Source organism: Tachypleus tridentatus, chromosome 9 (assembly GCF_004210375.1).
Source record: "Tachypleus tridentatus isolate NWPU-2018 chromosome 9, ASM421037v1, whole genome shotgun sequence".
Taxonomy (NCBI): domain Eukaryota; kingdom Metazoa; phylum Arthropoda; class Merostomata; order Xiphosura; family Limulidae; genus Tachypleus; species Tachypleus tridentatus.
Window position 1 is genome coordinate 30,906,608 of NC_134833.1, and position 12,291 is coordinate 30,918,898.

Consider the following 12,291-nt stretch of genomic DNA (forward strand, 5'->3'; position numbering starts at 1 on the left):
GTTTTTTCTCATAGAATAAATGACCTCTAGAACTGGTTGCCTTTGGATGTTGTGGAGGCAGTAAATTTAAGCAAGTTTCAAAGAAAGCTCAATAACTACAATAGTGAGAGCTGGCTTTAAGATTTTTCAATTTAATAATTTTTGTTTAGTTCAGAGGACAGGGTAGCCAAGATGGACCAATAGTCCCATGTCATCCATAAACATCATGTAATTATAAGGTTAAATAATTATTAAGATCTTTATATAGTTATTCCAATCTTTTTTGTTGTTAATGTTTTTTTTAAACTGATTTTTATATTAAAACAAAAGTTTAGAAATTTTGATGAATAATTAATGTTATGTATTTCTAGCTTATTTTATCGCTATTTTATTCAACAGCAAAAAAATATTTTTCTCTAATGCGTTTTCTTTACATTGCAAGTCCAACTTAAAATTAAAAATAGTTCCAGAGAATGCAGTTTATCTGGCAATAACATGTTTTGACCAATCTTTACAGTAAAACATGCTGTAACACTTTCAAGAATTATATCTTATCAGAATTATATTTTACATTGCTCTCATCTATTAAGTTGAAACTTAACTTGGTCCTGTATTCTCTGGAAGAAAATGAAAACCACCTAAATGAACCAGTATAGTACAGATTTGCTCTTAGCATGAACCAACGCTGACAGATTAAAGATCAAGGCCAGTACAGCTAGATCCATAATCAGTTCATCTCAGTCCAGCTAGACCAAATATCAGTGGAACTCTGGTCATAGATCCCCATTCAAGCTCTGGTTGACACTCACTATCCAATACCACCTAATCTAAAAAGCACTGGCACACATACAACATTGATCATTTAAACGTTGCCTCCAGACAAATGATCAGTTTCCACATAAGCGCAAACTTATAGCAGTAAAGAGGTAACAAGATTTTTACTTACTTTCAACGGTCAGTTCAATGGATACCTAATTCAGGTGAAGTCCATCTGAATTTCAAATAAGAATTGGATTCCCTATGTTTTATTAACTCTTAAGAAAGGAGTCAGTGATAATATATGAAAAGTTTTTATATGTCATTTTAGTAAATTATATATATTGTTTTAAATTATGAGGATTATTGACTTAATATATGTATGGTTTTAAGGCTAATTTAAATCTCAATTGTCCATGTCTCATGGGATTACTGCTGGAAATGTTAATTACAGTGGGAACATTAACAGATTAATCAGTGCACTCTAGTTATTAGAAGTTTTTCATTGCATAAAATTGTATACTTCTAATTAAATTGATGTACCCATTTATGTACGTGGGTTTGCTTTGATCAGAAGTTGTTTATAATGCATACACTAAAGTCAACATACAGTGACTGTAGGGTAAGCAGCAGAATACTTACTTACAGGTGACGAAATTCACCTGTAACCATCTGAACCAAAAACTGAGATGAGACGAGTTTTGATACCTCTCTCAAAAGTACAACTGACAGTAAACTGTGTCTGTAAACGAGAAAGAAAACGTTAAGCAATTTCAAACAAAGTTTATATTTGAACGTTAACACATATCTGCACTCACAGTCATAAAACGTGCCGTAAAACCTCATCAAAAGTTAAGATTCACTTGTTAACAAAACGTAAGACTGATTGTAGTCAGATCCAAAAACAAAGTTTGCTTCAAAAAATGGCCATTAGTTGGCCTTTCTACAATCACTTTGTGTGAATTTGACGTTTTACTTACATTAAACAAAAAAACTATGAAGATTGGTCAAGGTGCGAGATAAATTCGGCTGCTAGAAATGTTTATACAACTAAACCAGTTGTACATTTTAACCCTTCCAAACGACAGCTTCGAAAATGTTCATTTGGGATATAAATAATATTTTTACTTACACTTTCAGCCCACATCTGACAATAGTGACTGGTATCAAGATAACCAGTCGAAACCTCTCTAATATAGCTCAACTGCAAAACGTTTTGCATAATAAAAGAAAGAATGAAGAGAGGCAATAAATATGTTGTAAATTTAAAGTCCTGACCCATAAAGTTTTCTTTTCCTAAAGGCTTACAGGTTTCTTTGAAGGAGCCTCGAATTGTTGATGTCTTTGTTTATAGAGGAAAAAAACAAATAGTAGAATTCAAATACCCACAATCGTCGGCTGTACAAACAAACTCTACAAAACTGTTACCGTTTATTAAGCAGTAAAAACAGATGTTTAAATCGTTACCCGCAAATTACCATTTCATTTCCATATGTGTGTCAATTCTAAACTAGAACTATTACCATAACAACCTTTACGAAAAGAGAATGTAGTTCCTGCGCTAGTAGCACTAGCCACGACTGGTGCATACTAGTTCATATACCAATGTTATTTTGAACAAATACTGTAGCACTAATTACACGAGAAGCAATTTAGTTTATGGGCCCATTCATTAGCTAGGTTACCAAAAGCGAGTTTCTTCGATTTATTTGTGATAAATTATACTTAAAAAAAAAAAAGTCATATTTTTGATGTACCCCATAGCTTGGCATCTTTACATTTATTAGGCGAACATATCCCTCATGTCACACGAGCTAACGTTGACCAATAAAAGTAAAATACTAGTTTTCATAGTTCATTCGTGTTTATAAAATCAAATTTTTGGGGTACGTCAGGTTTAAGATACAAAAACAAAACAACTACTACGGTGACATCATTAAATTGTTCAAAGTCAAAAACAACTTTCAAACAATTTAATGATGTCACGATTCAATACTTAAACACTTAACACTAGGGGTTGACTACGTTATAATATACACTCTTACTCCACCTAGTGCTATAATAAAAGCAATAATTATTTGAACACGAAAAATAATGATACATTTTTTTAATATCAGTACAACATATGCAATACTTAATTAAATATAGATATATTAAGTTGTCATAAGCTCTAATACATCGATTTAGTACCATTTGGAATAACGTATGGCATGACCTGAATCCAAGTTTATTGTTACTTACAGTTATTGCTGATACATGAACATTTTAAAATACCCATTAATTATCATTTAAACAGTAGATCAAATTAAAGTATTACTTTATTATCATACAAACAATAAACAATGGGTCATTATTTCAAGATAATGGTTCTTATAAAATAAGAACGTAATATAGTGTTGTGTACTTCAAAACTAGTTAAAGTTCAAAATGATACGAATACACTATACAATTTTTATAAGATTTAAAATACATAGCACAGGTTATTTGTATACGATATATTCTGTGTACATTTGATCTCTAGATGTTGTACTTTTTAGATACGTTAAAACTTTTCCTGATTAACATATTTGATTCCTTTTCGTTTCTGGATCACAGGCCTAGGTACATTTTGGTAATCACTCCACTCTGTCCAAGAATGTAAAAATATTTATGAAATGTACCGAGTTTATAATTATTCTATCATATGTTGGACACAGAGTTATAGTTGGCATCTGAGTTAAAGTCGTATTTTCGGCTGTTTCTATTGATAAGAATCATATAGACTTAGTTATGCTCCTGGTCTGTAGAAATTTTACGTCCAGTTTTTAACAACGAATAAGAATACTGACGATTGTATTTCACTAGAAATTCTACACTTAACAGTCCAACCACATACAGTCAAGTATTCTCTGCAAAATTTGTCAGTACTGGCCTGTTGATTTCTGTACAAAGAAGCTTAACCTTCAGATACAAACTAATCTCAGAGGGATATGGTCACAAGCATAAATTACGCTATCACTTAACATATTTTAGATAATAATAAAGTCAGGGTACTACCCTAAGATTCCCTACTTTTTCTTCTCCAATAGAAGACCATTGGTAACGATTATATGGTGAGAAACATCCTAAAATCGAGGGTATGTGATTACTTTAATTCAAGACCAACACAATAAATTCAAATTTGAAATTTTTCAATTGAGAAATATTCTAAACCTGCTGGTTGTTCGGCTACAACAAGGATAAGCTGTGGCCAGGCAACCAACCACTCGTCGAACTAAGCGGAAGAAATGCAAGCGATCGGGTGGGAATAAAGGACGTGGAAACAGTTGGACCCGAGTGCTGGCACGTTGAAGCTCTTTGTCAGTTTCATTCCTATTCGTCAACAAAACTAGAATTTTCATGAGGCGTAGTCGCATTCAAAACACTGTATAATCCGTGATAATTATTTTAATTAATGGTCCTTTTAATATAATCCAATGTCAATTTTGTCCATCTCATTTCAACTGCTGCTTGTTTTCATAAAAAACTTTCTTACCCGTTTTTCGTAACTTTACACCCAGAAATGAATTAATTATTGAAACGAAAAACGTTCGCATTAAAAAGACAAGATGGAACACTTAATAGACACGACACTTGTATTCTTATAGGTAGGGATTGAGGTAAATTAACATATCTTTCACGTAAAACTAGCATCAAAAACCAATATCAGAACTTGTTTGTCTTTCCTCAAATGAAATTATATTTGTACATTTTGAAAAAACGCACGTGCAATAAACATATTTGAACATTTTCTGCGTTTCAAACACGCTTCGAATAGGTTTGCTGAATAATTTAACTACAATTTTGTTTATATATTTAGTGTTTTGTCGAGTTACGAATTCTGTTATCAAATGAAAAAAATTAGTAGTTGCATAATCAACAGTACCGGACAGTTTTTATTTTATAGACGTTTAAAAAGAGTTTAACATAGCAGCCAAATATTCAGTTGTGTGGTTAGATAATGAAAATTGAGTGAAATATATGACTAATTGTGCCGAAATGAACACTTGAAAAATAATTAGAATCCACTTGCTTAAGCCTGTTCACTTGATAATATTTGCTCTTCATGAAAACACTATCACTATATGCCTGTCGTATCCCAGCCGGCCTGCTGTTATCAGCCGAAAACCTTGTGGCCATTGAATATAGTATGCTTAATAAAACATTCTCATTTGTTCTTACCCGCGGGGTTTTAGACAAACTAATTTGAAATTTCAGGTTGCGCAGAAACCGAAAGTAGCATAAGGTGTACTTGAGGCTGGCCATTTATTAAACCATCGACTGTACGTATGGCTTGACCAGGTACCTACTTTGTACGGATTACGAACGTGTAATGACTTCACGTCTCCCTCAGAACTATAAATTTTGTCGTTATTACAGACCATTCTTTAGAACCTAAAATCACTGAAGGTTCAACGTTGTTGCGATGGGGTATTGCACGTGAGCTTCCAAGGACTACTGCACGTTTAGGCGTACGGCCACTTGGGTATTGTTGCACGCGTTACTCGAAGTTGGTGCCGAGCCAGTTTATTCCAGGCAAATAACGAAGAACCGGAAGGGAGTCGGATTCTCAGTATGCCAAGGCGTGTATTGACCGACCCGTCCAAGCAAAAATTTACGAGCTCTTCTGATAAGAAGGCTGGTTCTAGTGTAGCAAAAAGATAGGATATTATCTAAAGGCGCCACGACCGCTAGACAGTTCAAACTAAGGTGAAAACGAGTTTTGCTTATGTCCACTAAGCGAGTTTTATTTAGCACTTCCGCGCTTACCTCATTAGTTATTAACAGTCATATTTGGCATTTTAAACGTGAACGGCAACTTATACAAGCATGAGCTAAGCAGAAAATTTCAATCATAGCCTTTCCTTATTTAGAACTGCTGGCCATAAGGAAGACAATCAGCAGTACCAGCCATCTATATTAGCTACTATAATCAGTTAATAAGCTATATGACTCACTTCGATAACATGTTCACAGTTGAAAGTACAAAGTGCTTTCAACGATACATCTTTCCGATTCGCCTTATTCAAATAAAGTATTTGTTTTAGATATCTACGCAAAAGTACACAAGGATACTGACTAGGGGAAATAGGGCTATTCAGAATCTTCCTTCCACTTGTACTCGAGTCACTCTTATAACGTCTCCAGTCTCAAAGTGCAGGGAGCGATTTGGCGGCACCCCGAAGGGTAACGACTGACCGAGATAAATATTAGAATATTAAAATTTGAATAAGCTCAACCGTACAAGGTGAACAAACGAAGAATGTTGGTAACCCAGCAGAGGATTACCAATCACTACTGACATTTATAAAAATCCAAACTTATAATGTAAAATGCACACGCCCAACCAAATGTCATTTTTTTAACCCTTCGTTTGAGACTTGTAAATCTACCTACCAAACCCGTGCGCAAAGACTGACTAATTCACCAATCATCATGTCAACTTACACTTGAGTTAAATAACTGTAATAAAGTTGGAATTGGTTGTTAAAATACTGCATAGAATTATAATCGAATTTATATTGTTTTACATTGTGTACAGACATACAAAATTTAACTACAGAATGAGAACTTTGTTCCATGTAGATCGCTTCTGCTTTTTAAACAAATTTCTTGAAGGTTTATTCACGTCATTGTTTCTGGGGGCCTTGTTTGTTTATTACAGGGACCCTAATAACAAAAGTAATACCTGTATACATGAAATCGAAAATGAGTGATCTTAACCATGTTTTTTTTTTGTCACTCCTGTACACGGAATATTGCAATAGGCAAAAACAAGATTATTCGATATGGTAAATTATGTGGAACCTTACGAGGTAGAGCCTATAGTTTTAGGATTTATTACAGTAGTTAATATGTCAAATACACAACCCACGTAACTCATATAAACAATATATTTTAAGAATGATACTTGTTATAAGCCTAACGGTAAGTTGTCAGTTTTAATTTGGAACCATTAAGTTGTTTATTTCTATTAAAGATTATATTTATCAAAAGCATTCACTAAGCGCTAGGATAAAAACACTGCCTCAGCCACACGTGGAATCTGTCCACCAAAACGTCTAATTTCTTCATCAATTTCATTTGTTTTCTTTCTCCACTTTTGTTAAAAGACAACGTCTCTTGTAATGGAGTACAGAAGCTGAGAGTCTACTTTTATATCACTATCTGTACAGAGTAACTAAAGTAGAAATCATTAGGTTGAAGAAACGAACTGTGCTACATGCGATGGTTCAACATGTATGTGGAACGGTGTCTGCTAACCAACCATGTGAAAAACTCGTCAGTTGTCGGATCCCCGTATACAAGTTTAACATATTTTCATACAAAATTAAATTTATCATACTTTCAGTTTCTGAAGTAAAACCTCCCCCTCACAGCCAATGAATAATTTTGTTCTTCCAGTTCATTTTTAATCACTTGTTTGATGAAAACTAGGAAGAAATTACGGCCTCACACTCCAATGCTCGAATTTGTTACCTAACGCACTTAGTGTTAATATTTACTGGATAATTTGGTCGTTTCTCACCCTGCAAGTTTATTCTGTTATCCATTAAAATTGCGTGCGTGCGTGTATATATATAGGATTTGATAAAAGATTGGTACAATTCCAGTATTTACTATACACTAATTGTAATAAGGTTTAAACAATAGGTAACATTTTCTGTTACAAACTACAGTTGTATAGCCACATCTTTGCTGATGTATCGTACAAACATCGAAAGGAATTAGTAATTTAAATTAGATTGTAAAAGTTACATAAAGAACAATTGTAAACTGTGACAATAAACTTGAAATAAAAATAAAATAATCGCTCCTTTGTATTTCAGAAATAGCCCGAAATTATTAGTTTAAAACTCGTGTATTATTTTAAGCATGGGAAACTATCACCATAAATTAAAACCAAGCCCTAAATGAAAACTGCACATTTAAAAAAGGGTTAGAAAACTGAAACTTGTTATAAAAGTTTGTGATAAAACGCCACTCAAGTCGCTGAAGCCAAGCTTTTGAAACAACTTCAAAATTACTTTCTGAAAAAAATTGGCGCCAAATCTCTACAAAGCTGTCAAATAGCGAAATATTTTATCTAAAGTATGATTGTTTTATTGTATTATAATTCATTTTCCTAGTAATACCAACAGTTATGGGACAGACGCTGTGCTAAAACTTGAACTTAAAGTAGTTTACTTTTATTTCTAAAATGAAATGTGTATGCCATATGCTGTGGGTGTCTTAGTACAACTGTATCTAATTGCATTTAGATATGTGCACCTGTTTCTGTTCGTTTATACAGATATTACCAAAGTCTTGTATGTAATTAAAAGAACGGTTACAGCGCCAGACAACAAAACAGTCATAAACGTTATAAAAAGTAAGCTACTAATAATAGTTTCGTTCAGTACCGTTTCTAATTAACTAGTAATTGGAATTATTTCTTATAAATAAACATCCTAAATTTATGTATTCAACTCGTACACTCCTTTACTTATGCGATGGCGTACACAGAGAGTTACTCGATATATACAAACAAATTACACGAGAGGGCGTGCTTGTAGGCCGAACTCCGATAAGTACGCTGAAATCCATAAAAAAAAAATTAATCAAACTTTCCCTAGATATGAACGATTTATATCTAGAATTATCGATGTGGTACAGACTAGTTTGTGTTTTTTAAATAAATACATCTTAACATATTACACACCGGATTATTTATAAATTCAATAACTGTTATTACACGATTCTTAATAGCGTGTGTTACGTACAAACATAAATAACCAATATTGCACTTAAACCTAGTTATTACTGGGGTCCAGTTACATATTTTCTATAGATAACAAGTACATACAGTTATGTTTTTCTGTCGAAAATGCTTGTGAGAACAGGTTATCACATTAAAGCTGTGTTACATAGAATCGGAAATGTTTTCTGTAATCCAAGTTTAATGATATTACGATGTGATGCATGCATCTCTCCTTATTGGTTATATTAGTCCTACCTTGATCCATTCAACTCGGTCTATTCTGGTGAAGTGTAATTCAAGGTATTTGTTTAATAATCCTAAATGCTTATTTCATAAGTGGTCACTTTTGAGTAGTACGAAAGGAGAGATCAGGAACTATTTATAAACAGATGAGTAAGAACACAACATTAACTGATGTTATCCTATCACACGGTAGACACGATAGAGAAACAACATTAGTATTAACGTTTTTATATAATGGAAAGTTTACAAACAAGCTTTGTTATAAAATTGTAATATCGAACAAAACGCTGTAGTTAACAGTTTATCAACAAATTACCCCCAGTGTATATTCAGACTTTTACTAATAATACAGATTTTGTTCAGGTTTAAAGACCATCCACTTCTCTCGAATGTCCAAACCAGTCAGTTTATTTGGTTGATTTGTTTTCGAATTTCGCGCAAAGATAAATGAGGGCTATTTGCGCTATCTTTCACTAATTTAGCAATGTAAAGCTAGAGGAAAAGGCAGCTAAACACCATCACCCACCGCCAACTCTCGGGCTACTCTTACCAACGAACAGTGGGATTGACCGTACTTTATAATGCCTCCAAGGCTGGAAGGACGAGCATGTTCGACTGTCAGAAGAATACTAGTCCTAAGTTTATGGATAGTTCAAATATTGTTGACCATGTATTGAGAGAATGTGATGTGGTCTAGTTTTCCAGTATGTCCAATGTTATTGGTAAAGCCTAAAACGAGATTTGATATTTCAAACAAACCCTAGATTAAACAAATAGCTACAAAACTTTTATTGGCAGTGTGTGTAATTAAACTTCAGTGTTCTGTTAATACACTAAACTTTTTCTTGTGAGGTGAAAATCGATAACGTAATGAAGTATATTTTAAAGATTATTAAAATTTATATATTTCAGATCCATCACGCCTAAGAAGTTAAGAGATTCCTACTCTCGTTATCGCATTAAACATAACCCTTTTAATACAGTACAGATGTTTAAGGGCAGCTTTCAGGCATGGCAAGTAATATTTCATTATTATTATTATTAGGGTAAAGTAAGAATAGTATGTGGAAACTACAGGTTAACTCATCTTATTTTGCCCAGTTTCCGTGTATGAAATATGGCGGAACTTTACTATTTTTTAAAATCAAGCTAGAAGATGGGAATGAACTTTCCCGTTTTCAATGCATCGTTTTCGATCAACTTTGAACTCTTCCATCCCCTATAAGTAACTCTATAAAAATGAACTAACCTTTATCTCCCCCCCCCCATTACAAGTCCCTGTACCGTGGTCACAGAAAACCTGTCCATGTGTGTTAAATCACATTATTTAGCTACATGCATTAAACATTAGAACCCCCAAAACTTTAACGTGATATAAGCAGGTGTAAATTTAAACCTATTTATCATTGCAATAGCTAGGCAAGGTTATATTTTGAGGCACGTTACTATTTATACTATTGTATCGATGGTGGTTATTTTGGGGAAAATACATTAAGATGTTTGGAACTTTGCACTAGTTCACACAACCTATTTTGCGAGGTTGATATGTCACATTTGCTTTCCACTCAGAATTTCTCAAAACTTGTAAAAATACGGACATGTTCCAGACGTCTCCATTACACAGCTATTCACATTAGCTGTGTGAAAAACTTCATAATACACTTTGGACTTCGTTTTTTCTTTGGATGGTTACGTACAGAGAAAGCTTAAATAACTCGATAACAACGAACTTACAGACAAGTATCCAACACCATACATAAAACTACACACACACGCACACAATATTTAGGTTTATCTAAGCCACGTGCAACCCCGGTAACTTTATTAAAAGAAAAAAAAAAAGGATTAGATTTTCATGTTTTGCTGGTTATGGTGAAACGTGTTTAATCAACAATCACAAACACATCCATCAAATCCAAGGTGCAGCTTTCTTGACGTCAGACGTATTTTCTGCAACGTGTACTGCTACCGACAGTACACTTTCAAGATCCCTCCAGGCTTAAATCACATTTGGCATCGGGGATACAGGGATATATCGCGGAAAGCCTAAACACGTTTTTACATATGCCTCGCACGTGTCAGTAAATATGGGATTAAATTACCCCAATCAAGCTATTGTATTTTTTATGAACCACCTTTCTTTGTTTAAAATCCCAAGGAAACAGAGCCCGGAGATGGAAAAAAATCACTGACGGTATATTTGTAGTGATTGAATTTCAGTAAAGTTTAAAAACACAATTACCTTCCAGATTATTCAAATCTTTAAGTGGACTAAAATCTTACAGGATCGTGACAATAGCTTCAGCTTAAAACTCGAAGTACTGCCTAAAATGAATGTTTTAAACCATGAATAAAACTAATATTATGCTTTTTCACAGTTCACATTTAACCTTTTATAAAGCATGTACTTACATAAATATCTACAGAGCAGCCATGACTTAAGCTAACTTGGAAATATTTCAGATGTTTGTCTATTGGAAGAACACCAACATAATATACTTGCAAAAACAAGTGCGAACATTCATAAATATATTACTTCCTTCTCTGCTACAAAACAAAACTTTGCCAAAATCTGCTAACGAAAAGCACGTGCAAAAATATCAGTAGCTATGGCACAACAATAATAACCGTATATTAACTAAATTTATTTAGAGTAGAAATCGCCATCTATAAAACACGGTTACTACATTATTTAGTCCTATTGACGATCAACCTCAGAAAACATTAACAAAACTAATTTTACAACACAAAACTGTGATCAAGATAATTATCGGTTTTTGAAATCATTTCAGAATAAATTAATACTTCCAACATAAACGTTCAACTCAAGTCTGATGTATTCGTGCGAAGGATAAAATATTAGAGTACAGCAAAGCACAAATTACTTTGTCGAGAAACCCACGATTTTAGAACAAAAACTTGGAGACGCCTTGAATAGGAAATTAAAAATATTACAAATATGCACCGTTTTGACAAGACTGTTATCATCGGCTTTATTAGAATAAATACAAACAGGTAGATTGGTGAAAGTACTTGAGGAATATTAAAACCGGTAAAGATATTTTTTGGGTAATAAGTTAACAGACACTTGCATATCTGTAGTAAGTTGGGATGATATATAAAACGTGGTTAAATTATTTACATTCACACGGCTATGGTTAGTTGAGTACTGACAACTGAATTATAATCACGTGACAAACCTTGGTTATGGCCACACCTACTAGAAACAGGGAAGAACGTCACTGGCGACCAATTGCAACCAAAGATGGGGAAAATCTCACGATAAAGATTACCAACAGTTTACTCTAAAATGCGAATTGTCGCATATAAAGGATTCGTTCAAACATCAACTTAGCCTAACATTCTAGGTTACGTTTATTATTTTTCACGTTCTTAAAAGTTGTCCATCGACTGACCAGAATGCTAAACTAAAGGGCAAAATGAAAAAAAAACAAAAAAACACAACAAAACAAAACCAAAAACACATTTAAGCCTAACAGAGCTGTTAGTCGTTTGAAAAGTGTATCCTGTACATAAACTTATTAAATATATAT

At 33.5% G+C, this 12,291-nt stretch overlaps 1 protein-coding gene across 15 annotated transcripts in view; it reads right to left on the reverse strand.

Annotated features, from left to right (window-relative positions):
• The window catches only part of LOC143224973 (uncharacterized), a 73,467-nt gene that overhangs the window by 36,185 nt on the left and 24,991 nt on the right, over positions 1–12,291 (reverse strand). For 2 of the 15 annotated variants that reach the window (XR_013013544.1, XR_013013546.1), the window contains exon 2: positions 1,378–1,477. The exons of 12 other annotated variants lie outside the window; for them this stretch is intronic. The gene's annotated coding sequence lies outside the window, so the exon portion shown is untranslated. Of the gene's footprint in view, positions 1–1,377; positions 1,478–5,063; positions 5,768–12,291 lie in introns of those variants that run through there. One more of the 15 variants, XR_013013550.1, reaches the window with a different exon arrangement.